The sequence below is a fragment of the Triturus cristatus genome, chromosome 2_2 (assembly GCF_964204655.1).
Source record: "Triturus cristatus chromosome 2_2, aTriCri1.1, whole genome shotgun sequence".
In the NCBI taxonomy this organism is placed as follows: Eukaryota; Metazoa; Chordata; class Amphibia; order Caudata; family Salamandridae; genus Triturus; species Triturus cristatus.
The window spans coordinates 19,773,143-19,791,051 of NC_140582.1; positions in this window are offsets into that span (position 1 = coordinate 19,773,143).

The following is a 17,909-nucleotide window of genomic DNA, read 5'->3' on the forward strand; positions in this document are numbered from 1 at the left end:
TGTGCCTGTTGTTGCTTCCCTGTGAAATGGATCCAAATTTGAAAAGCGCTCGTCTTTCTAGTTGCTTCCCAGTGAAATGGATCCAAAAATGCCGAGAAATGCCCTTCTTTTTTTCAAATCCAAAGTGCAGCAGCATGTAGAGAAATAGAATTTCTTATATGAGAATAATAGCAAGACAGAGGGGTTGCAAAGGGGCCAGATAGTTTTTTTGTACATCCAAATACACCAGCATCACTTTACAGAGTTTGCCAGTGAAGTGCTACTTTCATTTTCTCGTCTTTCTTTGAATAGCATTGTTGTTTCCAGATTGGGAGAGTGTACCATTCCTGGAGGTACTGCAATACCTGGTTGATGGGTGGATTGGAAAACATAATGTGTACCATGGCTCTGTGTTTATGGATGTGGTCTTTTTATACCATACTGCTTACGTTTTGTAAGGATGTAAGCAATGGACAGTGAAACGGTTCCCTTCAGGGCCCTCTAGTCATGTCCATACCTTTTCAGGTGAAACCACTCGCTGATTTCTGAATAGTTAGTGAGAGATCGTTTAGGTAACCATGTTGTTTCTGCTTACATTTCACATGCTTTGCATTCCCTATGAGTGGTTGCTCTTTTTTTTTTAGGCAGCATATTACTCTTATCAAGTGCATAATTTGAACTGAGCCACATCCAAGTGTTTATAGCGGGCACAATTAGGTTACAGCTGAAGGCAGTGCGAGTTTCAGTGGGCAAGTATGGTGTTCAGTAGGGATGTGGCACTATGGCCAGAGCTGTGGAATTTGGAACTTGGGAACCGGGTTCCGCATTCATGACCAGTCCACCACACCACTGTACTGAGAGAGCACATTCCCATGCTAGACCGTTGAAGGCCCCACTAGACCTTAGAAGGCTTGATGTCTTAGCACAAGCAGGTGTACCCTAGTGGTGTCAATTGTGGGTTAACCTTGAAGGCCTGTCCACCACAATCCATACTGAAGTCCATCTCAAATTTCCCACCTCCCAGCGTTCCCCTGGGTCTCCCGGTAAAAATGGTGCCTCACTTGTGTGGGAGGCCCAAGTACCCGCGACAGGCAAGGGCCCAAAATGTAGTGAGGTGACATCAAAATTGCCTATCACAAAACCACCTGGTTTTGCAAGGGGGGGTCACCTGGGTTTTTGGCCCGGTGCTCGGCGGGAAATTTGAGTGAGCCCGGTGATGCCACAACTTTCCCACACAAAAATATGTAAAAAAAGTGATTTTTTCAGCTAAAATTGAGGTTTGCAGGGGATTCTGGGTAAGGAAACGTTGGGGGATCCACGCAAGCCATACCTCCCTGGAAGCCCCCGGGTGTCTAGTTTTCAGAAATGTATGGGTTTGGTAGGTTTCCCTAGATGGCCGCCGAGCACCGGGCCAAAAACCCAGGTGACCCCCTTGCAAAACCAGGTGGTTTTGAGATAGGCAATTTTGATGTCACCTCACTACGTTTTGGGCCCTTGCCTGTCGCGGGTACTTGGGCCTCCAACACAAGTGAGGCACCATTTTTACCGGGAGACCCAGGGGAACGCTGGGAGGTGGGAAATTTGAGTGAGCCCGGTGATGCCACAACTTTCCCACACAAAAATGTGTGAAAAAAGTGATTTTTTCAGCTAAAATTGAGGTTTGCAGGGGATTCTGGGTAAGGAAACGTTGGGGGATCCATGCAAGCCATACCTCCCTGGAAGCCCCCGGGTGTCTAGTTTTCAGAAATGTATGGGTTTGGTAGGTTTCCCCAGATGGCCACCGAGCACCGGGCCAAAAACCCAGGTGACCCCCCTTGCAAAACCAGGTGGTTTTGAGATAGGCAATTTTGATGTCACCTCACTGCGTTTTGGGCCCTTGCCTTTCGCGGGTACTTGGGCCTCCCACACAAGTGAGGCACCATTTTTACCGGGAGACCCAGGGGAACGCTGGGAGGTGGGAAATTTGAGTGAGTCCAGTGATGCCACAACTTTCCCACACAAAAATGTGTGAAAAAAGTGATTTTTTCAGCTAAAATTGATGTTTGCAGGGGATTCTGGGTAAGGAAACGTTGGGGGATCCATGCAAGCCATACCTCCCTGGAAGCCCCCGGGTGTCTAGTTTTCTGAAATGTATGGGTTTGGTAGGTTTCTCCAGATGGCCGCCGAGCACCGGGCCAAAAACCCAGGTGACCCCCCTTGCAAAACCAGGTGGTTTTGAGATAGGCAATTTTGATGTCACCTCACTGCGTTTTGGGCCCTTGCCTGTCGCGGGTACTTGGGCCTCCCAAACAAGTGAGGCACCATTTTTACCAGGAGACCCAGGGGAATGCTGGGAGGTGGGAAATTTGAGTGAGCCCGGTGATGCCACAACTTCCCCACACAAAAATGTGTGAAAAAAGTGATTTTTTCAGTTAAAATTGAGGTTTGCAGGGGATTCTGGGTAAGGAAACTTTGGGGGATCCACGCAAGCCATACCTCCCTGGAAGCCCCCGGGTGTCTAGTTTTCAGAAATGTATGGGTTTGGTAGGTTTCCCCAGATGGCCGCCGAGCACCGGGCCAAAAACCCAGGTGACCCCCCTTGCAAAACCAGGTGGTTTTGAGATAGGCAATTTTTATGTCACCTAACTACGTTTTGGGCCCTTGCCTGTCGCGGGTACTTGGGCCTCCCACACAAGTGAGGCACCATTTTTACCGGGAGACCCAGGGAAATGCTGGGAGGTGGGAAATTTGAGTGAGCCCGGTGATGCCACAACTTTCCCACACAAAAATGTGTGAAAAAAGTGATTTTTTAAGCTAACATTGAAGTTTGCAGGGGATTCTGAGTAAGGAAACGTTGAGGGATCCATGCAAGCCATACCTCCCTGGAAGCCCCCGGGTATCTAGTTTTCAGAAATGTATGGGTTTGGTAGGTTTCCCTAGATGGCCGCCGAGCACCGGGCCAAAAACCCAGGTGACCCCCCTTGCAAAACCAGGTGGTTTTGAGATAGGCAATTTTGATGTTACCTCACTACGTTTTGCGCCGTTTCCTGTCGCGGGCACTAGGCCAACCCACACAAGTGAGGTACCGTTTTTCTCGTAAGACTTTGGGGAATGCGGGGTGTGTGGAAATTTGTGGATCCACGCAGATTCCGGAACTTTCCACCACAGAAATGTGGGGAAAATGTGTTTTTTTTGACAATTTTTTAGGTTTGCAAGGGATTCTGGGTAACAGACCCTGGTGGGAGGCAGTCAAGTCACCCCATCCTGGATTCCCCTGGGTGTCTAGTTTTAAAAAATGTATAGGTTTGCTAGGTTTCCCAAGGTGCTCGCAGAGCTAGGGTTCAAAAACTACAGCTAGACATTTTGCCAAAAAAGGGTCATTTTTCACTGCGAAATTGAGGTGTGACCACGTTGCGTTTTGCGCCGTTTCCTGTCGCGGGCACTAGGCCGACCCACACAAGTGAGGTACCGTTTTTCTCTTAAGACTTTGGGGAACGCGAGGTGGGTGGAAATTTGTGGATCCACGCAGATTCCGGAACTTTCCACGACAGAAATGTGGGGAAAATGTGTTTTTTTTGACAATTTTTTAGGTTTGCAAGGGATTCTGGGTAACAGACCCTGGTGGGAAGCAGTCAAGTCACCCCATCCTGGATTCCCCTGGGTGTCTAGTTTCCAAAAATGTATAGGTTTGCTAGGTGTCCCAAGGTGCCCGCAGAGTTAGGGTTAAAAAACTAGAGCTAGGCACTTTGCCAAAAAAGGGTACATTTTCACTGCGATATTGAGTTGTGACCACGTTGCGTTTTGCGCCGTTTGCTGTCACGGGCACTATGCCTACACACACAAGTGAGGTACCATTTTTATCGGGAGACTTAGGGTAATTCAGATTTGTAAAGAAACTGTTATTATCTATTGACTTTCGATGCATTTCTGCCTTCCAAATGAAAGACATTGTGTAAAAAATAAGTTATTCTAAAAAATGACTGCTAATTCTCATGCTAGTATGAGTATTCCCAATTTCAGAAATGTGCAAATATCTACTGTTTCTAAACTCTATATTTTGTTCCCATTTCAGAAATACATAGGTGTCTTTCATACCGATTTTTCCATGTACACATTTTTACAGAATAATTACTATATACCCGGTACATAATAAAAAACCATTGCAAGTTGCTGCTCAGTTTTTGGCTCTGGGCTCGTCGGGTTCTTGGTGAACCTACAAGTACTATATATCCCCACAACCAGTAATGTCCAGCAAATGCAATGGTATATTGCTTTCAAAGAGCTGTCATAATTAGAAGAAGTTACAGGTGAAAACGTTGACACAAAAGGCTGTTTTTTTCAACTAATTTTCAATTTATCCTATATTTAACTGTTTGTTTCTATAAAAAAACCTTGATGGATCTACACAAATGACCCCTTGGTGAATTCAGAATTTTGTCTTCTTCTCGAAAATGTATAGCTTTCCAGGATCCATTATTGCTTTTGTACCCATTTCTGCCATTAACTGGAAGGAGGTCAAAAGCACAAAAAATAGCAAAAATAGGCTATGTCCCAGAAAAATGCCAAAACTGTGTAAAAAATGTTGGGTTTCTGACAAAAGTCTGGTATCCCCGAAAATCTGGGAAAATGGTGATTTCAACCCCATAAACCCTTTTTTGATAACATTTGCAGGGAAAAACTCAGATGCTTTCATTTGCAGCCTGTTTTTCCAATTTTTCCGAAAAAAAACAAAATTTTGCTGTATTTTGGCTCATTTCTGTTACCCCTCCAGGGGAATCAACAAACCCTGAGTACCTTTAGAATCCCCATGATGTTGGAAGAAAATGACACAAATTTGGCGTGGATACCTAATGTGGTCAAAAAGTTACAGGGGCCTAAGCGCGCACTACGCCAAATAGCCAAAAAAAGGCTTGGCACGGGGGGGGAAAAGGCCTGGCAGCGAAGGGGTTAATCAATTGCGCTTTCTAAATTTATGCTTATTTACTAAATTCTGTTTTCTCTTTTAAAATAATACTGAATTTATATTATGAACTGTAGTGAATAAATGCTAACACAGAGAAATATTATTAGATAAACAAAATTGAATTAATAAGAAATTAGTTTGTGGTTCTTTAATTGATTACAGAAAATAATAAAATGTTTCCTAGGCTTTAATTGTGATTTAGCTGGTTCTAATTCACCATTAACCAGTCCAACTAATTGGTCCAGCGACCAAGTGGTGGAGTGCCTTGATGTTAAGGTCAGGATTCTATTGGTGCATATGTATAAAATGTATATAATGTAAAGAAAATTAATCCTGATAGGTAATAAGGTACCCACATGTCCAGCGCTTTTTCTCCTATGTACGGATTCAAGTGAGAATTATTGAATGATGAGTGCGTGTTGGTGTTATGGGCCCCACCAATGAATGAGTGTATGAATGAGTTGTTGTGATTACGAATCTGTGACATAGGGAGAATATGTACAGTTTGACCCTTGCGCTGTATCACTGGTGACAGCTGTGCTGTCAAGCCAGACCATAAAAATGCTTACAAATACCGTGATGTACATTTAAGAGCTGTCCACCTTTGAAAGTTTCTACATTTATTTAACATGTATTAAAATATTAATTATCATTTGAAGCCATTTTAGTTACATGGTCCATATAAGACAACAGGCCAATTCAGGTGGGAGACTCACGGTTGTTGAAGCCAAAATGGCTTTAATGTAGCTGTTTCTCGCTCGTAAGTGTCCCAGTTTTAATGCAAATTAATGGAAGATAAATTCTTCAGAATTTTGTTAATCTCCCTCCTTCTGAAGATGTGCTTTCATGTTTTTCTTTTCCTTGGATGAATGTGATAACCTTAGATAGCTAAAAAGAGTAGCTCATTGTTTTTCTTGTAGAGTAGTTCATTTAAATTATAGCCTACTGTGATTTACACCGTGCATATGGGATTAGAAGAGCGTCCTGCACCACCCAATCTGGACTGTGGTTTTCCAAGGTTGTGCAGCTGTGTGCGCCTTTGTTTGCCAATGAGAAAAAGGGGAGTTTTCCTGCACCAAGAGGGCAGCGTAACCTGCTTGACCCCATCTTTTGGGAGTTCATGGGAAAGAGCACTGAACTAATTGTATTATTTTTACTGTGAGTCTTAGTTTAATGGGGGCAGATTCTATTCTGACTTTGCTGAGTAAAGACCTTTCCCTACAGGCCTCGAAAAATCTACTTGCTATGGTGAGTCAGATTGTATCACGTTTAGCTATTTTTAGGACCTACAGTTCCGTTCTGGTGAGTAAATTTGACCTGGAAAGGAACAGGCGTTCTGCTCATTCAGAAAGTGAATGAGCAATAACAATGCCTTTAAATCGTGTTTTTATCTTGACTCATTTGTCTTGTCCTGGAAACTTGTGCTTACTTTTCTTTCTCTTACTGCAGTTAGATAATTTTGTGTAAAGTGAGCTGTCTGACAATAAACCAGTAGTGTAGGAAGGTAGGATCCGTCTGCATGGATACCCCCACTTTTTGCCTGGTGCTATGCTGGTTTTTGACTAGTCTGCCTGGGATCCTGCTAATCAGGACCTCTGTCTATCTGCTTTCTCCCTAAACTGTTGTGATCAGTACCTAGGTACATTCCAGATTGGATACTGGGGTACTCCTGTCAGTCCCTAATATATGGTACCCATGTACCAGCATAGGTTCCCTAGAGGTCCCCCTTGGGCTGAATCATGTATTATGCCACCTACTAGGGACCATTCAAAACTGACCTACAAGCCTGCCATTGTAGCCTGTGTAAGTTGGTGCTTGCACCACTTATTAAAGATATAGGTTTACTATATCTTAGGGTCACTGCACTTAAAACCTATAAGTCACCCCTATAGCAGGCCTTTGCAATCCTGAGGGCAGGGTGCTTGGTTCTAAGTGAGAGGGTGCCCCTGCATGAGCAGGAAACCCCTGCAGCCTACAGAGTCCATTCTCCTGGGTTGTCAGTGAAGCAACCATATACTATAGAGAGGGGCACTGTGTAATTACATGATGACCATCTCGAAACTGGCTGCAACAAATCTTATCATGTTTGGAATCAAACATGTTGGAGTCACACCCCCACACCATAAACGGTGAGGGAGGTATGATTCCAAGCACTGGAAGAGCCCTCCGTTAGGCTCTCAGTGTTCCCGGTACCAGCCTTCTTGACCCGGACAGCACAAAATGGTTGCTGCCGACCAGAGACACATTTCTGCCCTCCTGCTGCTGAGCCAAGCTTGAGCAGAGGAAGGTGGAACAATTGGAATTGGCATCCTGTCACAGGGAGGTGTGACCACCTCCGAGACAGGAATTCGTGTATTGGGACTGGGTGGGTGCGCTTGAGTCTGCATGAGGGGCACATTTGGTGTCCCTGTGCATAGTCCAGTTCAAACCAGCCTGGGAGCCATTGGCTCCCGCCCTGGTGCGATACTGGAGAAAGGACATGGAAGTAAACTCTCCCCTGTCCAGACCCCCCCCTGGGAGGGTCCCCTGAATCGTCCCAACCCTTCACTTAGGGTACTTAAGAGCTTACCTGAGTGTGGGTCTCTAGATTTGTCGCAGGATACGATTTAGAACAGATACCACTGCACTTCTACCGTCTGTGCACTCTGGACTTCGCCAGACTTTGTTTGGGCCTGACTTCGTCTCCCTTCTAGTCTGCTGCATCATCTGTGCCTGTGCATCATACATGAACCTTCCAAGGCCTGTGAAGCATCAAGGACTACCAAAGTATTCTCCCTTGGAGTGAAGGAGTCACTCCCCTGCATTCGCAGGCACCGCAACACTGCTGACCAGTCTGCTGATCCCGAGCTCCTAAGGACTCTGAAGGGTTCAACAACACAGGAGCTAGGTTTCCATATCTCTCTGGGCCTGAGCTTTCCTCTCACCAAGTTTGAGGCCAGTCTCCATCCTGGGGGCTGCAATACCGGAACCCCTGTGCACCGTGTACTTTTGCAAGTGCAAATGCTTTTTGGCAATTCTGCAGCAAGTGCATTGGGCTCCAAGTAGCCCCAACCTTTGGCAACTTCTGCAAAAATCTTCAAACATTTTGCACCGTGTGCTCCCTGACATGTTGTTTTGTAAAGCTGCACGAGGTGCTCCTGCGACTCCAGTGTCTGCGACATGTGGGTCCTGTGGGGGATCAACTACTCTTCTTTGGGCTCCCCTGATTGCCCTGGGCTTGCCCTAACTCCCCTGCTTATGGTGAGTCTCCTAGACCTTGCTGGTCCTCTTCCTGCAACTTCTTGACCTCCTGCATGGGTTGCTTTTGCCAAGGCTTGTTAGTGCTCCCACTGGACACTGACCCCTCAGCACTAGACATCCTTCGTGGGACAGCTCATTTCCGGCTCCTGGTTGTCATCAGCATTTCCTTGTTCCCACAGTTACAGAGTCAAGGTCATCGACATCTGTCCTTACTCGAGTCGTGGTTCTTATACCACTTTTTTTTGTATATGGTTTGGTTCCCCCGTGGGGCCCACAGTGTATTAATGTTATTTATTGTGATTTATTTGCTAAAGTATTGTGTGCTTCATGTCTATCTCCATGTGGGAGATACTTTAATGTACTAGAGAGTGTTATAAACTGAATGCATATTATTATAAATACTTTGTGTGGTTCTTTTTCATTTAGTCCATACTATAAGATTGCATTCTGGTCAAACAAGCTGCTTTACACTCCTTCAAGACTAAGCCTGAAGGCTGCTCTCCACAGCTACCATTTAGAGAGCTTTCTGTAGTTGTCTAAGACCTCTTAAATCACCATAAGGGTTGTCTGGACTGGTGCAAGGTACCCACTTACATTACTGGACATCAAATACCAAGCCAACTTCTCACATTGGAGTGTAGCGGTTGGGATTCAAGCCTGCATTGTTTTATCAACTAAATCTTTGTATTGATTAAGTGAAAAACCACTAGTATTAGGCACATATAATTACAAGCTTAGAATAGTAAGTTATAATGAACTTAGGGTTGGGTAAGTCAAGGATCTAGCACACCCTTTCTCCAACCTCAGAGAGCTTAGTTCACACTGGGTTAGGTAGGTGCAACACCGCACCACACTTAGTATGTCTACTAAAGGAGATGCCAGTGGCTCTCTGCCTTCTAGATACAGTGAACGTTCGTTCCAAGAACTGAAAGCACTGTGTGCCTCTAGAAAGCTGAAGACAGGGAGAAGTGCCAACACTCAAAGCCTTGTAGAGGTGTTACTGTTAGATGACCTGAGGAAAGCCTCTGGGTCAGATGAACAGGACAGAGTGGGTGGGCAGGGGACTGAAGATAGGGCAGGAGGGGGACCCCTCTTTGACCTTGAATCTAACCCTGACCAGGTGGAGCATGATAGCTTCCACCTGGAGAACTCCGACCTCTCAGAGGAGGCAGTAGAGAGCCCAGAAGGTGCCCCCTTTGTTCCTCCTGGGAGAGTGCAGAGTAGAGGAGGTCTAGATCCTCCTCTAGAGAATCCAATGCCTCAGGAAAGTCAGTAGGAACCTCCATTGCTAGTAAGGGAGTGAACTCTTTGGATAGGGAGTACAAGCTGCTTGAACTTGAGAAAACTAGGCTTAGGCTCATGAAAGAACAGTTGGCCCTTGACAGAGAGTCCAGAAGGCTAGGAAGAAATTGGGACTAGAGTCCCACGGTGGCAGAAACAGTGTCCCTAGAATTAAGCAACATTTCTTTGACCATTGGAACCTGAGCAAGATTGTCCCTCCCTACCATGTTGAGGATGACATCTACAAATGGATAACTGCTTTACAGAGGGCGTGTAAAGTGCAGAAGGTCCCTCAAGAGCAGTGGACAGATATTGTGTGGCTCTCCTTTGCTGACAAAGGTAGAGATAAACTCCTCAATGTTAGAGAAAAGGATGCTGACAATTACTCAGTTTTGAAGAGTGCTCTCATTGATGGGTTTGGCTTAATCACTGAGCAATACAGGATTACGTCTAGAGACACCCAGAAGGCACAGATTCAGGACTGGCTAGATTTTGTGGATAGTGCCATGAAGGCTCTGGGAGGTTGGTTACTTGGAAGCAAAGTGCAGGACTACCAAGGATTGTACAATTTGATTATGAGGGAGCAGATCCTTCATAATTGTCAAAACCAGCCTTTGCACTAGTACCTGGTGGACTCAGATCTGAGTTCTCCCCAAGAATTGTGAAGGAAGACAGATAAATGGATCCGAACCAGGGTTAAGCACAAGAACCAGGGTGGTGGTGAACAGAAGAAAGATACTTCCAAAACCCAAGATAAAGGTGGGGATAAGTCTAAAGAGAAGTCCTCTGAAGGTCCCCAAAAGTCATTCTCTTGGGGTGGTTCCCAAACTCCTTCTTCCCCTGGGAAGACACCTTATTGCTTTGTTTGTAAAAAGCAAGCCCACAGGAAACATTATTCTGATTGCCCCAAGGTCAGCATAAAGGTAAATATTCCTCCTAATACTATAGCACACCATCAAGTGCTCCAAGTAGCAACCCCCCAAGTAGTAGTAACCCACCCAAAAGATTAGTTGGTTTCTCAAGGGGTACAGAGGTGGAAACTGGCTTAGCCAGATCCCCCCACAAGCCTCCTTAGCCTGTGATGGTGGCATGGGGTTTGCCACTTTTACTGAGAGTCCCAATACTTTGGGCAAGCACAGACAGTAGCCTCTGATTAATGGTCAGAAAGCTGTGGCCTATAGGGACACAGGGGCTAGTGTCACCATGGGGACGGAACCTGGTTCCCCCACTTCATCTTTTACCTGAGTACAAGTACCAGGTGACCAACACTGATGGTGTTAGAACAGATCATCCCATGGCCATAGTCAATCTCAGCTGAGGAGGGGGTCACTGGTTCGGAAAGGGTTGCAGTGTCTCCAAACTTGCCTGTAGATTTCCTCTTGGGCAATGATTTGGAAACTTATGCTTGGGCTGAAGAGGAACTGAAGGCCCATCTAGGAATGTTAGGCCTCTCTGAGAAGGTTGGTGAGACCCGGAGGGCCCCAGTCCAACCACAGAGAAATTCAGGAGCAGTGGAGCCTGAAGGAATGGCCCACCCTGCTCTACCAGATAGCACAAGGGAGAAAGACAAGTCTTTCTCCCCCCAGACTTTAGGTGAGGGTTAGCCTCCTCAGGGAACTGACCCTACCCCTTGTGAAGTAACTACCCCAGAGGAGGTCAGGCTTGCCTGGCAGAGCCACTGAGGGCAGGGAAGCCTTCCAATGAGGTACCCAGTCTGGAGCATGTATACTGCCACTCTCTACCCAGCCTCGTCAGCCTAGAGCTGCAGACGCTAGGGATGTCAGTGAACCCCTAGTGGCCCACTGCCAAGAGGAATTTCCTCATCCACAGATTAGAGACCCCATCCTATTAGTACTAGCCAGGTGGATACCCCTCAGCAATCTGAGAGATCCCTCTTACCCTTAGCAAATGACATCCCCCATATGGACTTTGTTGGACAAAGTAAAACATAGGACAAGGCTGTTCCAAACCTTCACTGGCCCTCCATTGCTCCAACCAGACAGGATCAACTAAACGCTATAGGCAGCCAGAGGTTGACCCCTAGGGATATGTATAAGTCAGTCATGAAGAAAAAGGCCTCAATGGTGGCCAGTGCTCTGAGGAAGCTGAGACCAACCCTGTTAGGGCCTCACTTCCCCAATCAGACACTCCACCACCCTATTTCTTGGCACCAACAGATGTCAGGTAGACACCCCAAACGTTTGTGAAGATTCATGACTCTACAGGGGAGGAACTTCTCAGTGGTCCATAAGACAGAGAGTGTCCATGGACATGCAGGCCCTTCCTTATATGGCCACTTAGGAAATAAAGTCTCAACTAGGCAAGGTTAGCCTTATCGCCTTTCATTCGGGAAGGGGTTATGTAGGAAGGTAGAATCGTCCTGCATGGGTACCCCCACTTTTTGACTGGTGCTATGCTGTTTTTGACTAGTCTGACTGGGATCCTTCTAATCAGGACATCAGTATATCTGCTTTCTCCCTAAACTGTTGTGTTCAGTACCTATGTACATCCCAGATTGGATACTGGGGTACCCTTGTCAGTCCCTAGTATATGGTACCCATGTACCCAGGGCATAGGTACCCCAGAGGTCCACCATGGGCTGAAGCATGTATTATGCCATCCATGAGCGACCATTCAAAAAGGACCTACAGGCCTGCTATTGCAGCCTGTGTAAGCTGGTGCTTGCACCACTTACTAAAGATATATGTTTACTATATCTGTGGGTCACTGGACTGAAAACGTATGAGTCCCCCCTAAAGCGGGCCTTTACAATCCTGAAGGCAGGGTGCTTGGTTCTAAGTGAGAGGGTGCCCCTACATGAGCAGGACACCCCTGCAGCCTACAGAGTCCATTTTACTGGGTTGTCAGTGAAGCAGCCATATACTATATAGAGGGGCACCGCGTAATTACGTGATAACCATCTAGAAACTGTCTGCAACAAATCCTATCATTTTTGGTATCAAACATGTTGGAATCATACCCCCACACCATAAACGGTGTGAGAGGAATGATTCCAAGCACTGGAAGAGCCCTCTGTTAGGCTTTCAGTGTTCCCGGTACCAGCCTTCTTGACCCGGACAGCACAAAATGGTTGCTGCCAACCAGAGACACATTTCTGCCCTCCTGCTGCTGAGCCAAGCTCGAGCAGAGGAAGGTGGAACAATAGGCATTCTGTCACAGGGAGCTGTGACCACCTCCCAGACACGATTTAGTGTATTGGGGTTGGGTGGGTGCTCTTGCCAGTGCCTGAAAGTCTGCATGAGGGACATATTTGGTATCCCTGTGCATAGTCCAGTTCAAACTAGTCCTGGAAGCCGTTGGCTCTTGCTCTGGCGCGAAACTGGACAAAGGACACGGGAGTAAACTCTCCCCTGTCTAGACCCTCCCCAGGGAGGGTCCCCTGGATAGTTCCAATCCTTTCCTTATGGTTCTTGAGGGCTTACCTCAGCGTAGGTCCATAGATTTGTCATGGAATAACATTCAGAACAGATACCACTACACTTCTACCGCCTGGGCACTCCGGTCTTCGCCAGACTTTGTTTGGGCCTGACTTCGTCTCCTTTCCAGTCTGCTGCATTGTCTGTACCCGTGCATCATACAGGAACCTTCCAAGGCCTGTGAAGCATCAAGGACTACCGAAGTAATCTCTCTTGGAGTAAAGGAGTCACTCCCCTGCATTCGCAGGCACCACAACACTGCTGACTGGTCTGCTGACCTAGAGCTCCTATGGACTCTGAAGGGTTCAACAACACAGGAGGTGGGTTTCTACATCCCTCGAGGCCTGAGCTGTCCTCTCACCGAGTTTGAGGCCAATATCCCTCATGCGGGCTGCAATACCTGAATCCCTATGCACCGCGTACTTTTACAAGTGCAAATGCTTGTTGGCAATTCTGCAGCAAGTGCATTAGGCTCCAAGCATCCCCAACCTCTGGCAACTTCTCCTGCAAAAATCTTCGACCACCTCGCACCGTGTGCTCCATGGCCTGTTGTTTTGTAAAGCTGCAGGAGGTCCTCCTGCGACTCTAGTGTCTTCGACCTGTAGGTCCTGTTGGGGGTCAACTATGTCTTTTATGAGCGCCCCTGATTGCTTTGGGCAAGCCCTGGCTCACCTGCTTGTGGTGAGTCTCCTGGACTTGACTGGTCCTCTTCCTGCAACCGACCATAACTGACATGCGAATCCGCTGCCAACACTAAATCATTCATTGCGGCCCCACCGGTCCTGGAAGTGCGATTTGTTTTGAGGGCAATTTGTTTGTTGGATGTGTACGGCTAGTCCGTCTGGGAATTGCGCCGCCGCAAGAGACAGCTGATCTGAGATGACTACGAGCGACTGTCACATTCTGACTGGTGGGGCCTCAATGAACTATTTAGTATTGGCAGCGGATTTGCATGTGAGTTATGAAAATCAACCCACTTGAAGTACTGGGTATTTTAAGCCCAGCGGTGCAGGGGAACACACCCTATGACTTCGGGGTTCTTCCTGTTTCAGACCTACAGAAACACAGAGTCTTCTGGGTGAAGTCAAAGATCAGTTTATTGGCTGCAGACCAATTACAGGCGTCCTAGAAGTACAACAGCGTGTATGTTCTCAGGAGACTGCTGAAAATCACAGAAACGGGCTTCTCCTTAAATACAGAATTTCCTGCCTCAGGCATACATTCCTAGGTTTATGGTATGGTCATTTAAAGTATATATTACAAACGAAAAGGCAGGGTCATGATGACCATCCCACATTCCAGTTAAGCCAGCCCGCAATTATTTACCCAGCAAGGCTCAGATCCCACATCAGATATCGATAGGCCCCAATAAACATGAGCATCTCCTGTTTTGGGAAACAGGCCATAAAGCAGGAACAGTCAGGTGTGAAAGAGATTAGCTGGAGGCTTGTGTAGGATGAAAGGACTTTATGGTGTGTCAAGCCCTGATGCTAATCACAGGTGGCCAGAGGACGGGGAACTCGTGAGACCAGTTTGACCTGGGGCAGCGGAGCCAAGCTGCCCAGGTCACAGAAAAGTCAAAGAAAGGCACATGTGCTCTAAAAGGCCCGTATTCGCTTCATGCTATATAGCCTATGTGAGGGCAACCATAAGATGGCCACCGATACAAAATGGAACCCACTCAGTGATGTAAAATAGCGTATACACAGTGCATTCGTAGCTAAAACGTTACACAAAGCACTTGTACATACCGCATTAACCATTCGCGGTTCACTATTACCGAAATAGACAGGGGTAGGGCCCTGCCTCCTACGCGGTCCCAAATTCTAAAGTACGACAGACCCTCCTTTTGCCCTTACATAGGCAATAACTATACTCATTTCAATCCGAGTCTAGGTCAATATTCACGAAGTCATGGAGATGTTGCTGTAGCATCATCCTATTACTTAGCTCGTCCCTCGATACAGGTTTCCTTACACATAATGTAGCACAGAGGCCACATATCGCGGGAGCACACTGTACGCACAGACAGAACAGGAAAAGGATGGCTAAGATCATTCCAATGACCATCAGAACTTTCCAACCCCAGGCAGATATCAGTTCCCAGAACCACCCCACCAGTGACCAATCTCCTTTATCCACGTGTATGGACTCAGATATTTTATGTAGTTTGGAGATGGCTTGATAAACTGTTGGAGCGTTGTCTGGTATGAAAATGCAACAACTGGATTGGATAACCTTACATACCCCACCACGGTCTGCAAGTATGACGTCTAGAACCATGCGGTTCTGCAAAGTCATGAGGCGATCCGCTTGGAGCTCAGCTGTCAAATTACCAAGGGCACCAGCCGTAACATTAACAGTGGATTCAACCACACGAGTCAGTTGTCTCAGGTTCCTACTATTAACCATAGGTCCCCAAAACGGCAGGAAACCCAAAAAGAAATCTCCCGCTTCCTGACCGGCAGTATCCTCCTTACTAATCACGCCTCTCACAACTCTGGTCTTGTGATAGTCAGAGGCGGCAGTAAATGTTGGCGGTAGCAGATTTGCAATATAACATGTGCCCGAGAAATCAGGGGGCAACCATGTATATGCTCGGTCATTGCAGATAAAATATGTACCCTTGGCAGCCAAAAACGCAGGGGAAAATTGTGACGGAAAAGTGTACGTTTCAGTACAGTCACTTCTTCCCAGTTGAGCCCTAGGATTCTGACCATTACCTTGCAAACAGAACCGACCTATGTGGGGTACGACCCAGATTGGGGATGAGATTTTCCGCTGTCTTTCACCTAGACTGAAACTATACCCCGTCGCGTTCCACCCTACATAAGCTCTCAGCTCTTCTTTGGGAATGGATGAGTATGCATCGATATCTCTACTCATATCGGCAACTCCTTTCATTAAAGCTTTATTATTGGTGCTAGGTCTGATGGAACGTGGTTGTCGCGGGGAGTACGCATCTAGTGCATAGAGAAACATGGTCTGGAATGCCCATGACGATCCATTGTAACTATACGGCAGCACTAGATAAGGAATACCCTTATTAATGGTATGTGGCATTAAACCACACACCCAGCAATTGGTTGTATTCATGACTAGCTGGTGCTGGTGCAGGAGCTGAATAAACGAGTTATTCACAAACTCTGATTGTCTAACTTGTTCATGTTCAGGCAGAGGGTGAAAAGAGTGTGAGGAGATAGTAGGAGGAGGTATAGGCTGTACAGTGGGGGCAATGGGCTCTTGAGAGGAGAAGAATACAAATCCTACAGTAAACATTATCATACTACATAATACAAACAGGCATAAAAACACAAAACGTTTGCTCTTCATTATTTTACACATTCTTGCTTTAAAGTTCATTTCCTCAGTGAGTCTCTCCATCTTAAAAAACTCCATCCTCTAATCGTGCCGCTCGCGGCGGGTGAGTATCTTCTGCTAAGGAGTACGCCTGTCAGTCCAGGGAACGCCCTAGACCAACCAGAACCGTCGACCTAACGTCTTCGGCCTGTACCGCAAAGTCTTGGCACCGCGACCCTGCGGCTGAACCCGGATGGTGGTTCGAAAAACAAAAATCAAGAAAGTCCTTCAGATGGGAGAGCTATGGTATCAAAAAACAAAAAGGTGAGGAAAAGAATATTTATTTGTCCATGGGCCTTGGCCTTAGATCGTAACGAGAACGGCCAGGTACTGTCTGATCTTGAAACAAGAGTTCAGGCTCGGTAGTGTCCAATCGAATTGATGGTGGCACAGCTTCTTGCAAAATATCGTCACTTTCCTGCGCTGAAGTTGTGCCTTTTATGCGTGCATCACTGAACGGCACAAAACGAGGTACAGTGTCTGTTTCAGAGTCTGCGATACCCTCCTGGACCCACTGGTCATACGGCAGAGGCAAAGGGATCCTCTTCACGTGGGCGCCGTGGATCCAGTTCCTTTTCCCCTTTACTCGAACAGCTGATCTTGTAGACAGTAGCACGAGGTGAGGGCCAATCCAGCTGGGCTCATCGTTGGCTTCCCGCTGGAAGTTTTTCACAAGGATCCACGTGCCTGGATCGATAGGGTGTCCAGGAGCTTCAGAAGCCGGGGGGAGAGTATCATGCACCTGTTGGTGTAAAACACGCAGTTTAGCTGTCAATTCGTGCAAGTAATCAAACAGTACTGGATGCTCGATTTCACTGAATTTCGTCGGCCTTGGCACACCCCATACATTGGCCGGGCGGCCAAAAACAACCTCATAAGGACTAAGTCCCACTCGTGAGTGTACGGTCATTCTTGTGGATAGGAGTGCTAGAGGCAGAGCGTCAGGCCATTTAAGACCTGAGCTCGCTTGGATTTTGGCCAGTTTAAGTTTTAGTGCGCCGTTGTAGCGCTCAACTAATCCAGCTGATTGGGGGTGATTTGCAGCGTGGAATTTCTGCCTTATACCTAGTCCCTCACACACATTCTTCATCACTTGGCCCACAAACGTACTCCCATTATCACTCCACACCATTCTTGGCATTCCAAACCTAGGGAAAAATTCTTTCACAAGGGCTTTGGCTGTGGACAGAGCAGTGTTATCCTTTAGAGGATAGGCCTCAATCCATTTTGAAAAAGCGCAAACAACCACCAATACATATTTCAGGTTGTTGCACCTTTCCATGTGGATAAAATCTAGCTGCAAAACTTCAAATGGATATGATGGAGGCGCAAAATGACCAGCTGGAGTTGGGGTTCCCCTACCAGGGTTGTACTTCAAGCATACCATACAATTCTTGACCACATTCTCTGCACACTTAGGAATTCCAGCATTCTGCCATACTGGAGCCAACAACTTACAGATTCCTTTCGTACTGATGTGTGCCATTCCATGTGCCATAGTAACCACTGGAAGCACATATGCATCAGGTAGCAACCATCGCCTATGTTCTGACAAATCAATCCAACAACCATTCTCATCCAACTTACCCATACTTTCTCTCCACTTGCTCAACTCTTTCTCTGTGGCTTCAGCTTGAAGGGACTTTACACTTTCTATTGTGTTTTCACAC